Source organism: Hyperolius riggenbachi, chromosome 3 (assembly GCF_040937935.1).
Source record: "Hyperolius riggenbachi isolate aHypRig1 chromosome 3, aHypRig1.pri, whole genome shotgun sequence".
In the NCBI taxonomy this organism is placed as follows: Eukaryota; Metazoa; Chordata; class Amphibia; order Anura; family Hyperoliidae; genus Hyperolius; species Hyperolius riggenbachi.
The window spans coordinates 193,843,446-193,857,331 of NC_090648.1; the positions used below are offsets into that span (position 1 = coordinate 193,843,446).

The window sequence follows — 13,886 nt, forward strand, 5'->3', positions numbered from 1 at the left end:
AATTTTGTTTGATTATTCCAATAGATCGATAAAAAAAAAAAAAAAAAAACACACACACAATGGGCTTTTTAATGAAAAACAAAACAATCGTTCATTTTCCTTGATCGAAAAAAGAAAAAAATTTGATTAGATCGTTTTGGTCGAATAAACGGGGAAATCTAGTGCTTTTATTGCACCGTGTATGGGCACCATTGGACTTTCTCCTCGTAAAGAAGTTTTATTTTGCTTTCATTACTGCCACTGATCCATCCAGAATTGCCCGTGTAGGTGGACTGACAAAGTAGCTGGGGAGGAATTCTCATGCCAGAAGACATAGGGAAGCAGGAGGGGAGATGCAGCTTAGGCCCCGTTCACACTGCACGCGTTTCCAGCCGCGTTTTGGAAATGCGTGCAGGTGGCCGACACGCACGACATCAGACATTGCATAGAGTGCAATGTCTGATGTTCACACTACATGCGTTCCGGATCTGTGCGGTCCGGGAACGCATGCTGTACGCATTTTTTTGTAAAAACGCGTGGCTGTCCCATTCATTTTTCAGTGATGGGAACAGCCACGCAACGCACAGAGATGCACATGACGTGCGTTCCTGTGCGTTGTGTTCTGAACGGAACGCGCCCGCGTTCCGTGATATGAACGGGGCCTTACAGACTCACAGGAACAGATCTATCATGTTGAAAAGAAAACTAATGCAAATGTAGAGAATGTGCCCAGAGCAACCAAAGTCTTTTCTCCACTAGAAGAAAAGCTATACTTACTAAAAATTGATAAACATGGGTGGCATAGTGGATAATACTTTTCCTTTTCCCTCCTTACCATAGCCCATCCTCATTTTAACAGTATGCATTGCTTGGCACTTGGCAGTATCCAAGGGACACATCGGAATGGTGTCATGGTCAGAACTTGCGCTCTAGGGAGCGAATGGTAATCTCTACAGTCAGTTGTAGTGCACCTTTACTTGCAGCCATGACAGCACACTGTTGAATAGCACACACTTTGAGCCAGAGAAGTTAATCAGAAGTTGGAACTAGAGTTGGAACTAGAAACAGATCAGCTGCTCAATTAGCTCCCCTACCTCAGGGGACAAGATTTTGTTTCAGTTGAGTTTAAAATGTCCTTTCAGGCTATGTTCACATTATAAATCGCAAGCACAATCCACGAGCGTTTGTGCACGATTTTGTAGCGATTCCTGGTGTTTTCTGAGCGTTGGGTGGTTTTGTGTAAGCACTTTTGATGAGCAATTCATTTTTTCACTTCCTGACAACAGTCAGGAAGTGAACTCTGACTCAGAAAAGAATAAATACAATGTATTTATTCTTAAAGGCGTTCGGGAAATCGCTATACAAAGCGCTTTTTCAAGCACTTAGCAATTTCCCTATACCTTCCATTGAGCCAAAGCGCTCAGAAAAAAAATGGTACAGGCAGTGCTTTTGGAAGCGGATGGTAATCGAACCGCTCATATGTGAACACTCTCATAGGTAATCATTGCACAAGCGCTTTTAGGGCGATTTCTAAAATCACCAGGGCGATTTCTAAAATCACCAGCGCTTAAAAAAATACGCAAAACGCTCATAGCATGCACAAGCCCTAGCAACGTATACTTGATTGCTTAATCTGGGCAACAGCTCCACTTTTGGCACAGTTTTATTTTTTCTTCTTTGTATTTGTGTACTTGTGTTTCATGTATGAGCATTTGCTTTTATTGGAACCGTGCAGACTAATGCGTGGGGTCATGGTCAGTGGTGTAGCAATAGGCAATGCAGAGGTGATGACAGCACCAGGGGCCCTGGACCAGCGTTTATCCATCGTATTCGCTTTTTAAAAAAGGACTTATGCTGGTAATGATCACCCTATAGGTGTGAATTCCCAAGGGATTTCATTGCACCCCCCTGGTACGGCACAGATGGGAATGTACCATTACAATATAACCACATTACAGTAGCAATGTAATTTATAATGTCTGAAATCTGATTGTGGCTGCTGCTGGGCTCAGATGTGCTTCCATGGAACAGACACCCCCTTATTACCCATGCTGAGCACTTGTAAGTCAACAGGGACACCAGAGCAACTGACAGCCAGTGAATGCACTGCACCTGCCTGTCTGAAGGAGGTTGCATTTTTTTTTTTTACCCACACAAAAATCTTTCACAGCTTATCGAATTCGAGGGAGCAGAGGGAATCGAGGCCACTGGAAACTGATACGGGGCTACAGTGAATATTACTACACAGACATGTCGGGGCAAGAAAATTCCTGAGATAGGAGTGAAGCATACAGTACATTGAAGTATACTTCACTGCCACTGGACATGCACAGCACGGAAACCGACGCGTCGCACTGCTGATGGGCCAACGTGAACATACCATTCAAACATACCGACATCTTGTTGCAATTATATTGTCTGTTGCAATGGAACACAACAGATGCAGTGTCAAAAGACCTTTAGGCTGGATTCACAGTGGTCAGTTTCATAACTAACGTGTTATAATGAGTGTGAACTGCAATGGAGACAGGAAATAAACTTTCATTGAAAGCCTGGTCTCTTTTTCCAGTTATATAGCTTTTTTTATAATATTGCATCATATGGTCAAAGTTGCAGTTTTAAAACCACACTCTTTATTTTAAGCTGTAAAACAAAGCAGAAATAATGACTCTGAACTTTCCTGTAGTAAAACCTTAACGCAACCTGTCTCTCACTGTTTCTTGGCTGTTTAAGTGCTCAGAAAACAGGACTGTATTCAACCCATTGGGTCGAACAGCTCAGAGAAGCTCTTTTGCATGGATAACTTAAGTTTGAACTCTTCCTGTACTAAAGAAAAAAAAAAACATACACAACTTTTCTTAGCTACTAATGTTCTATTTCTTAGATTTACTACACATACAAATTCATTATCTCATAAGTCTATTTTCACCTCAGGTTTGCTTGAAAGGACAACTGTAAAGAGAGGGATATGGAGGCCGCCATAATTATTTCCATCTAAACAATTCCTGGAAGCTCTGCTGGTCTACTTGGCTGCCCACATCTGTGTCATAACGTCAGCCGGGACATGTTGGAAGGCAGAAGTCGACTGGAGGGCCTGTATGACAGACCGCCTGGACAGGCGAGCTACATATGAGTATAGGTAACTTGCCTGTCCAGATTCCTTCTGTCTGGGGGGAGACCCCCCCCCCCCTTCCCCCAAATCAAGGGTGGCTCCCAGGTTCACTAACTGGCTGTTTACCCGAGAACCAGAGTTTGCCATAACAGGCTGCTCATTCCTAGGTCGCCTGAGATCACTTAAAAATCCAGCAAGTCAGTGGCAGCCAAGTACACTGTTCCCTTCCTTACCCCACACACTGTAAACTGCTGCGTCATACCAACTTCTCTACCCAAAGCAACAGTAAGCATTGGGCGACTGTAGCCAAGGGACAAATTTGTATGATCGTGTGGTTAGAGCTGTCGTTGTAGAGATCAAGTCCCAAAAAGAAACTGCAGGAAAGTTCTGAATTTCTAAAACTGAATTCTAAACACAAGCCAGGACATTGTAATGTAAAATCTAATTCATTCAGCTGCAGAACAACATAAATAGCAGCTCTTTGAACTGTACAGCCGTGTGTCATTTAACAGCTGTTCGACTGCCTCATTTGCACAGACACACATTTTTAACCCTTGCAATGTAAAAAATAAAATAAAAAAGGGACCACAGACTTAGCAGGAGTGGAACTGTGGCCTCCATTCATCAAGAATTACCGCATTCGGTAATGCCAAAAATAGCGGAGTTTGCAGAGCATTTAGTAAAATGTCAATTCATCAAGGCTTATACCGCATCGCAAGCTGAAATTACCGAGCAGTGAAGTAAATTACCGACTTGTAAGGTAAATACCTTAACATATGTCAGTAAATGTCAATTCATCAAGGTTACAGCATGTGATAAAACACAGTAACCTACTTGATATTTACTGGCTGCTCTCCTCTGTCGAAAACTAGTTTGGAATGCCTTCATTCTGTGGATATCCCCATGATTGACAGGCGCAGAGAGCCAATAGGAACAGCCTCTGTCTCCTGCATGTCCCTGTGATCGGATCCGAAGCCTTCTGCGGCGGGTCCAGCTTTTCTACCCCCAAGAGAGATTGGAACAAAATAGGCTTCCCTGCAGCCTTTTAACCCCTTAGGTTCCTGTTTGAAGATGCAGGGGAGCTAGTGGGGAAATAGCCTAAGCATGGGATGTATTATGTCTCCTGGAAGTTCTTCTAAGTTGTGGCAATTAAATAAAATGTTAAGAAAGACTAATGTTCAGATTCAGAGCGAGCAGAAGCAGTATAACAAACAAGTACATCTAATGGGATGTCAGAATGCCTCTTACTATTAGAATGCTGTCCCTGCACAGAGAACAGGTTTTTGTCAATGGACTTCAGTAAATTATTGAACTTTGTATCTGTATCTCTCTGTATCTATCTGTACGATTAAAAAAAAAAAGTCAGGAAATTACCGCATTTGGTATTTTTTTTCTTGCTAATTTATCAATATTTTCACAGGTGCAGTAGAAGTTCAATAATTTACTGAAGTCCATTGACAAAAAGCCTTTGATGAATTGAGCCTATATGTACCTATATTTGCCTCATGTTATGTCAGTTTAGGTAAGCTTGAGGCTGGTTTTACACTTGAGGTTTGCAATGTGCAGATATGAGGTTTCATATGACTAAAGGGGTCATATGCATAGGCCCACCCCCCGGCTAGTGACATAGTCCCTGCTGTGCAGGAAGTACATCACTGGGATTCCTGTCAGTCCACACATGCATGCCGCATCACACTCTCATCGAGCATCCTTACTGCGCTGCCCATTGACTTGCATAACTGCATAATCATGCAGTAATACACTGCAGCGATTTGGATACTTCAGGTGCACCACGGCAAGTGTGCAAGTCCATTTAGAGTCTTTGGCCCTTGCAGCGCAAGAGAGTAATGCAGTGCAATGGAGCTTGCAAGGGGCCTAAGGCTGCTTTCACAGTTAGACGTTACAGGCGCACGTTAGTGCAGCCTGTAACGCAGCCCACCGCACAGTAATGAAAAGTCAATGGGCTGTTCACAGTGCCCACGTTGCGTTACATTGTAACGCAGCACATCAAGTTAAAGTGCTGCGTGCTGTACGTTATAAGCAGCTAAGCCGCGTTAGACTGTTTGCACATGCTCAGTAGTGTTGGAGGAGGAGGTCTCCCCTCCTCCTCCAGCCACATGGCTAATTAATATTCCCTCCACGGTGTGACGTGCAGTGTTTACTTTCCAGGAGCGGCCGCTCTGTGCGGCGATTGGCTGGCGGGACCACGTGATGCCGCATGCGTCCAAGAGTACGCATCACGGACGCCAGAGTGAGCTGCACAACGCGACTCACTCTGACGTCCACATCCAACACCACAAGGCGTTGCGTTAGGGGCACGTTATGCACCATAACATCCCTTAAAATGCAACGTCCTGGTGGGAAAGTAGCCTCAAAGAAACAGACTACAAAATAAAAGCATTTTTATGTACCTGGGGGTTTCCTCCGTCCTGAGCCGCTTCGATCTTCCACTGGTCGGCACGGTAAAACTTTCAGTCAGTCATGATGTACTGCACATCCTTGGCCCAGCCATGCAAGCATAGATTTCTGGTGGTGGTGGTGGTTGTTGGGGGGGCATCAGCTACTGATTAGGATGAAGTTCAAGCCTTTGTTAAAGTTCTTTTTTATCACTTGAGGACCGCGGTGTTAAACTCCCCCCCCCCCTAGTGGCCAGGCCATTTTTTACTAATTGGGCCACTGCAACTTTAAGGCCCTGCTGCAGGGCCGCACAACTCAGCACACAAGTGATCCCCCCTCCCCCCTTTTCTCCCCACCAACAGAGCTCTCTGTTGGTGGGAACTGATCGCTCCCAAGGTTTTTTTTTAATAAATATTCACTTTATTTTTAATAAATTTAACTAATTTTTTTTTATTTATTTTATATCCCCCCCCCCCCCTCTTACCTCCACCAGCCAATTAGCATGATCGGCTGTCAAACTTCAGCCTAGGACAGCCGATCACTTCCTGGACTACAGAGTGGACAGCTGTGTCACATCGGCATGCACGATCTCCTGCTAGCCCCATTCACACCAATCAGCATGGAGTGGTCCTGGGGCTGCCGCCGCCGCGTTCACTCCAATTGGCGTGGAGCGGTCCGCAAGTAGTTAAAGGGAACCTAAACTGAGTGGGGTATGACTGTTTCCTTTTAAAGAGTAAGGCCCGGTTCACATTAGCGTTCGCTATCAGGATTTTCCGGATCGGATCCGGAACGCATACTGTACAAACGGAACGTACGTTCCGCATAGCAATGTAATGTCTATGCGGACGTTCACACGCGTCCGTTCCGTACGTACCGGAGCTGGATCGGATCCGGACTCTTTTCCAACATGCGCTATTTTTTGGGTCCGGATCTCCGGCCCACGCATCCTGACCGGAGCCTGACAGCACCATCCTGAACACAGAAACCAATGGGAAACGGAAGGCACAGAACACACTGCCTACAAAAACCTGACGTTCTACCCCACTTCCTATCCAAGCGGCCATTTCGGATGGGGACACATGGGCCAAGCATTTCTGAAGTGGAGCAGCAGTGACAGACGTGCTGGAGCTGTTTTGGCAGAATGTCGGAGGTGGAGGTGAGGCCTACAGCGGAGGAACCTGATTCTACAGGTGTACCTTCTGCTGTCCCCAACATTTTTTTTATTTAATTTCGCTATTTTTTGCCCACGGATCCTGATGGCAGCCTGATGCATGCCTGATGCAAACGGACCGGATCCTGATCGGAACCGTACGGTTCCGATCAGGATCAGGTCCTGATCCGATCAGGATCGGTCCGTTTGCAAGGCAAAACGCAAGTGTGAATGGGGCCTTACTGTCAGGCTGCAAAAGCTAATTTAAACCTCTATTCTCCTGTGTTAAACAGTTTAGAAGGAAGCCAAAAAGGCAATACTGCAGTTAAAAATATCTCTTACTTTAGATGTATGCTGACAGCAAGGCTCCGTATTCCCAGGCTCCTAAGGAGGACGCAAGCCGAATAACAGATACTGCAAAGCATTCTGGGGCCCTCCCCTGGCTGCTAGTGAGGCTCAAGTTTCAACAGCATGTAACAGTCTAGCTCACAGCTCTAAAAAAATCTTGGGCAGAGTACACTGCAGGAGTCCGCTATTGTTCCTGGCCACATGGCTAATTAATATTCACTGCACAGTAGTGTTATTCATTGCCAGCATTTGTGAGAGTGGAATCATCAGGAAGCAGGCAGGACATGACGACACATTTGGCTTCATAGGAGACAAACATGGAACCTGCCATGAGCTGTCAGGAGCATCATTCTCTGCAAATACTATATAAAAATTATGTGAAGTACAAACGTGGACAGTGAAATGCATATGTAATGTAAGTACAGCCAATCTTTAGCTACTGATATATGTGTTTATTTTCTCTGAGACCTTATACCTAACAGCTCCTCTTTAAACAATACCAGTTGCCTGGCAATCCTGCTGATCTCTTCGGCTACAGTAGTGGCTGAATCACAGACCTGAAACAAGCATGCAGCTAATCAAGTCTGACTTCAGTCAGAGCACCTGAACTGCATGCTTGTTGAGGGGCTGTGACTGAAAGTATTAAGAGACACAGGATCAGCAGGAGAGTCAGGCAACTGGTATTTTTAAAAGAATATTCCATATTCTCAGTTTAGGTGCCCTTAAGGCCTCTTGCACACTGCAAGCAATTCAGATTCAGATTCCGCTTTTTAATCAGTTTTTACCTCCGATTCAGATTTGCAGTGTGCAAGGAGCAAACTGCAAATCTGAATCGGAAGTAAAAACAGATTAAAAAGCGGAATCTGAATCTGAATTGCTTGCAGTGTGCAAGAGGCCTTAAAGGGGTTCTGTGGGGTATTAAACACAAAAAGCATCACTTACGTGGGAGTTCTACCGACCCCCTGCAGTCCCTTCCATTCGTCGTCGCCGGAGACCTGCTAATGATTCGTCTTAACTAGACAAATAGAACTGCGGCTGCGCAGTTGCATTTCACTGCCTATCAACTGTCTGTGGAAAAGAGCCGGGCCCGTTTCCACTAGTGCGACGCGATTTCGCCGGCATTCCGACGCTTGTAAAAACGCATGCAGGTGCGTTTCCGCATGCGTTTTACCCGCGATTTCGCGTGCGATTTCGCATGGCAGGGTGCCATGCGAAATTAACCATGACACTGCCAGGACAAAACAACATTGGGAAGGGTGCGAAATCGCACGCGAAATCGCAGGTAAAAACGCATGTACCAAATGCATGCGTTTTTACTATTAAATACATTAGCGGCGATTCGCACGGATTCCCGACGCAGGCGAAAACTGTGGGTCCCGCCGTGCAGATTTGGCCCGCTGCCAAATCGCTCCCGCACGCCGCACAGGTGGAAACAGCCCCATCCACTAACATTAGCTATGCGAATCCGCATGCAGTGCCCGCATGCGGATTCGCCCTAGTGGAAACGAGCCCTTAGCCACATAAGTACTCAGGCACTTCACCACATTCCTAAAACCACACAAAAGCCCCTAGCCCCCTGCAGGCTAAAGCCTCATACACACGCGGTCTTTTATGGATTGACGTCTTATCATTTGTTTGAACAACAGTTAACTTTTGTTTTTTTCCAACTTGTTTCACAACAAAAAGTTGTTTGATAGTTGTGCTGCATAAAAGACTGCTGTTTAGCGTGTGCATGGGGCTTAAGATGGTCAATAATGAATGCAAATAATTTCAGCTAGCTAAATATAATGCAAATTGTATGCAGCTTGGAACTGGACCAACCAAAATGACTACAAACGAGTGGCCAATTCCAAGATACATCAAATTTGCAACTCATTCATACAGTATAGAGGCACTGCACTCCTCATCATCATCATCATCATCATCATCATACAATTCGAATGATAAAAAAATAGCAGGTACAGAAAAGAAAGAAATTTACATTGCTACTTGTTGCACCAGATATAAGCGACCAGCAGGTGCAGCCATATTTCTCATGTCACAGACTGCTATAATATAAGAGGTCCAACTCCTTGAGAAGTACTAATCCTCGCTCTGCCTCACGGATCTCCCGCAGGAGGAGCACACACTCCTGCCGCTCCCCCACCTGCTCCTCCAGCTGATGGGACTTCTGCGCAGCCATGTGCTGCTGTGCCACCCCGCACTCAGGTGCAGCGCCCCCTATCGTATGCTACTCCTCCATCCCTCCGCTTACCTGTACCCGCAGCAGCCGCTCGCATCCCGCTCCGCTTCCCCTACTCGCTACTTTTGCCTTTTTAGGTTGGTTACACACTGGAGATTACACTGACGAACATCACTTCCCGAGCTGCCGTGAGACCCCGCCCCCTCACAGAGGCGGGCTGTTACTGCGGAGCATGGATGAAAAGAGATCCGCCCATAAACAAGGGAAATCCTGACACTGCTCAATGGGGACAGTCAGCTACAAGAATCGGAAAGCAACTTGCATTTCTATTCTCGCAAAAAAACGTTCAGCGTTTATCAATAGCGCTTCGTCACAGCAGTCATGTCCCTGCGGTTTTGTAAGCAGGAAACTGTAGAAGTGTGAAAAGTAATGAAAAGTTACGTTTTGCTACAGTGCATTTTTAGCGGAGGTAAACGAATACATGAACTGCCTTTTTTCATTATAGACTGAGGCCCAGTGCACACCAAAACCGCTAGCAGATGCACAAAACGCTAGCGTTTTTTGGAGCTGATTTCAGAGCAATTCTAGGTATGTTTAGAGACGTTTTCTAAACACACCTAGCGGTTTTGGGTGCGTTTTTGGATAGCAGATTACACATATTGTTAGGGCCCTTTTCCACTAGCAGTCGCTAGCGTTTACGCTGAACGCTAGCGATTGCTGAATCGCAATTAGCGGCGATTTCCCGACGTTCGCGGCCGTGATTTTGCTATGCTATGCACTGCATAGCAAAATCGCGGCAAATATCGCTCCGCCACGCGTTCGCGTTCCCGACAAAAACGAATCGCGGTAGTGGAAATGACCTACCGCGATTCCTATGTTAAAAAGCAAACCGTAGCGATTGTAAAATCGCTAGCGGTTTGCGTTTTTGCGATTCAGCCAGCGCAAACGCGCTGGTGGAAAAGGGCCCTTACAGTAAAAGCTGTTACTGAACAGCTTCTATAACAAAAACACCTGGCAAACCGCTCTGAAGTAGCGTTTTTCAGAGCGGTTTGCGTTTTTCCTATACTTTACATTGAGGACGAAACGCTTCCGAAAACCGCAAACGTGCAGCAGGAGGCGCGTTTGCGGCTTGGCAAAAACCTCAAACCGCCGGTGTGCACTATCCCATTTCAATACATTAGCCAAGCGTTTTTACAGGCGGATGCGGCCGGCGGATCGCTCCAAAAACCGCTCGGTGTGCACTAGGCCTGAGATAGGCATTTCTAAACGCCTTCTTCCATACATTTGGAAAGCATTTTGAAATCTTTTAGGGCTCTTTTCCACTATGAAATGCGATTACGATTGCGATTGAGCTACTATACTCAGTATAGTAAAGCTCAATCGCATCCAAAACGCAGCAGAACAACGATCGCGTTTTGACTAAAATCGCATCGCAATCGGATCGCACTAATGGAAATTGCTGCTGCAGTTTCCATTCGTTTAATGTACCTTGCGATTTGCGATCAGAATCAAATCGCAAATCGCAGGGTAGTGTAAAAAGGCTCTAAGAGGCTCCCTGCACACTGCAAATCTAATTTGCGATTCCGATTTTCAAAATCCATTTCCGATTTTCCCTGAATGCTATCAACAGAAAAACACAGGAAAAACACAGCATGCAGTAACAATTAAAAATCTGGCAAAACCGGAAATCGGAATCGCATTTAAAAAACTATTAAAAATCGGAATCGCATGCAGTGTGCAGGGAGCCTAAATGTGTCCATTGACTTCTATGAGCCTAATGATTAATTCAACTCATAGCTCCCAACTGTACTTTGGTGGAGGGACAGTCCCTTTTTGGGAACCAAATCCCGCTGTCCCTCTTTCTCTCATTTGTCCCTTTTCAAGAATGATATACATGTGTATTTCTTACTTCCAAATGTTAATATGAAACAAACCGAAAGACAATAGAAAGGGCCAGTGTGATATATGAATGATAAAACTACATCTTTTGCTATGATTTTTTCAGTGGAATGCATGACGGTGGTGTGTGGTTGGCGTGATTAGAGGTGTGGCAGGGGCATGTCTTAGGGCCTGAGCCCACTAACGCAGTTGTGCGCAGTTGTGTCCGCTTTTCAGAAACACATCAATGTTACAGATGCTGAAAAGCAGTGGGCTCAGGCCCTTGGTGTCCCTCTTTCTTATAGCTCGGTCCACACTACATGCGGTTGCAGAATGCAATCTGGGTCCCGCCTCCGGTTTTCTAAACTGGAACGTAAACAGATGGAAAACTGATTCTTGCTGCACTTTTTTGCAGCATGTTTCCAGTTCGTTTACGTATTAAAAAACGGATCCGTGCCCTTAGCCGTGGGTGGGGAGGGGGCCACCATGCTGGAGGGGGTAGCAGCCAGGAAGGGGGGCAGCGGGCACAGTAGTGGGGGGGGGGTCAGAGTTCCCCCTCCTTCACCTGGGTGTCCCCTGCCGCGCTCCCCTTCTAGCTAGTTTCTCTTAAAATCAATCCAGCAGCAAGCGGGGAACTCACTCACTTCCTTGTTCCACCACTTACCGCGTCACTTCCTGCAATGCCGTCCTCTGTACTATAGTGGGGGGCATTGCAAGTAAGTGAGTTCCCCCCTCCCCACTGCTGCCCCCCTTCCTGCCTGCTACTCCCTCCAGCATGGCGGCCCCTCCCCACCCACAGACAGGGCTGTTAGCCTTCTCCTGTGTCTATGTACATGGGTGGTCAACTGCCCTGAATGACACGGTACTCCCACACTACATATGCATCACTATGGTAGTCTGCTGGACATTGTTGTACTCTGACATTGGCTATCATTCATGAAAGTGTTGTCGGTAACAAAAGTTTGTGCGGTAAAACACCGCTGTCGGTATTTTACACTTCTGCGTGGTCATTCATAAAAATGTTACCTGTTGCGGTACAAGTGCGGAGTTTTTCTGGAACAGGCTGTCGGTAGGCTGGCGGTAGGCATGCGGAAACAGGAGAAGCTGGCCTAGTACCTCCATGCTGTGTTCTCTCTGCTGCTGCTTGGGAGGTCTGTCCCATTCACTTACATGTATTCTGCATGCTTATCGCTACATCCAGGGGAGCGGTAGTCCCCGTCCACATACCGCTTGCGTAACTTTTTATGAATATGCATTTTGTTACATTTCCGCACAGAATCACCGCACAATGCGGTCATTTATCGCTCTGCTCAGGAAAGTCAGCTTCGCATGCGGAAACAGCCTTTATGAATACACATTTTGCTATGTGTTCGGTAAAGTCGGCTGTTTTTAGCATTGCCGCATGCGGGAACGCTTTATGAATGATAGCCTTTGTGTCCCTGCACACACCTCTACAGTGGAGTGAAGATTCTATCCCCACACATACACACCTTTATTGTGGAGTGGGCATTCTGTCCCTGAACACACCTCTATTGTCGAGTTTGTCAATTTACTTTTGTGTATTATCACAAAGCCAAGGAGGAAAGACATCAACAATCATTTTAGAGATGAGTTGTAAACAGTTGCACCTTGAGTCTTTGAGTTGACAAATTCAATCCACTCCTCTGTATACCAAAGTATTATAAAGTAAATATCTTTATGCAATAGATATTGCTTTAGCTAATGCAGCAGGACAATGATCCCAAGTAGACCAGCAAATCTATAATTGAATGGAATTATTTTACCTAACTAAACCTGATTGTGCACCCCAAACCCTTAAAGCCCTACCCATACTTACCTTCTTCAAGATCTTCAACTTCAGAGTCATGTGGTGCCACCATTTGGTTAGACAGTCCATGAAACTACTGCTGCCCCAACCTGTCTTTCACAACTCCCTTTGCTGCATCCCAGATCTCTCCATTTGGTTCCCCTATTGTGGCCCATGTCCACAACAAGTCACTTGCTAAAACCACTCCCACTTCTTGATATAGTGGGAAGAGGTTGTATTCCTCATATTCTGCTCCTCTCTGTCAAGCTCTTTATTAACTGCTAAATAATGAGAGGATTCATTTTAAAATTTGAACTGTACCCTACAAAACTCTCCACAGTCTTTCTCCCCTTTACATTCCACTAGTCTCCAAATACCATCCCAATCAAAACCTCTGCTCTGCACATGCCCTTTTTTCCTTTCCTAGAATCACCCTCTCCCATTCACATATACAGGATTTCTCACAAGTCTCCCCGCTCCTCTGAAATTATCTTCCAAGTCACATTTTTTACTCTCTCAAAACCTTTAAGGCCCCTTTTACACCTGCCCGCTTCATCGCCCCACATTACTCTTCCACACCGCCTGCCTGCCATAAGGGCCATGCAAGTGTAACGATCGGTGTCAGCACACAGAGAGAATCTGATTGTTGATGATCTGCAGAATCATCAACAATACAGATGTATACTTGATTATGGATGATCTGTAGAATCACCAATAATACAAGTATGACTAACCTCTGGACATCTAATGAGTTAATGTGTTTGATGAACTGTAGGCTATCTCCCGAGGAGTGGGAGATATAAGTGACTCGGCCAAGAGCCACCTGAGGGGCAGGTGGCCCTGGGCAGTGCAGAAACTATCTCTATGATAGTGATGACCTGGTAACCAGTGATAACAGTAATAGATGGTGAACTGTACTGCAGCCAAAGGAAGTGACCACTGGCTGCTAACAGGCCGGACTCTCTGAGGTGCGGGAGTCCCGGTTGCAGCTGACACCTGGTGGAATGGTGTCACTGCTAATACTGATAAACTG

At 45.8% G+C, this 13,886-nt stretch overlaps 1 protein-coding gene across 3 annotated transcripts in view; it reads right to left on the reverse strand.

The window, feature by feature from the left end:
* The window catches only part of RAB27A (RAB27A, member RAS oncogene family), a 138,498-nt gene extending 129,134 nt beyond the window's left edge, over nucleotides 1-9,364 (reverse strand). For all 3 annotated transcript variants that reach the window (XM_068275482.1, XM_068275487.1, XM_068275481.1), the window contains exon 1: nucleotides 9,241-9,364. The gene's annotated coding sequence lies outside the window, so the exon portion shown is untranslated. The remainder of the gene's footprint in view (nucleotides 1-9,240) is intronic.
* Between the last annotated feature and the right edge of the window lie 4,522 nt (nucleotides 9,365-13,886).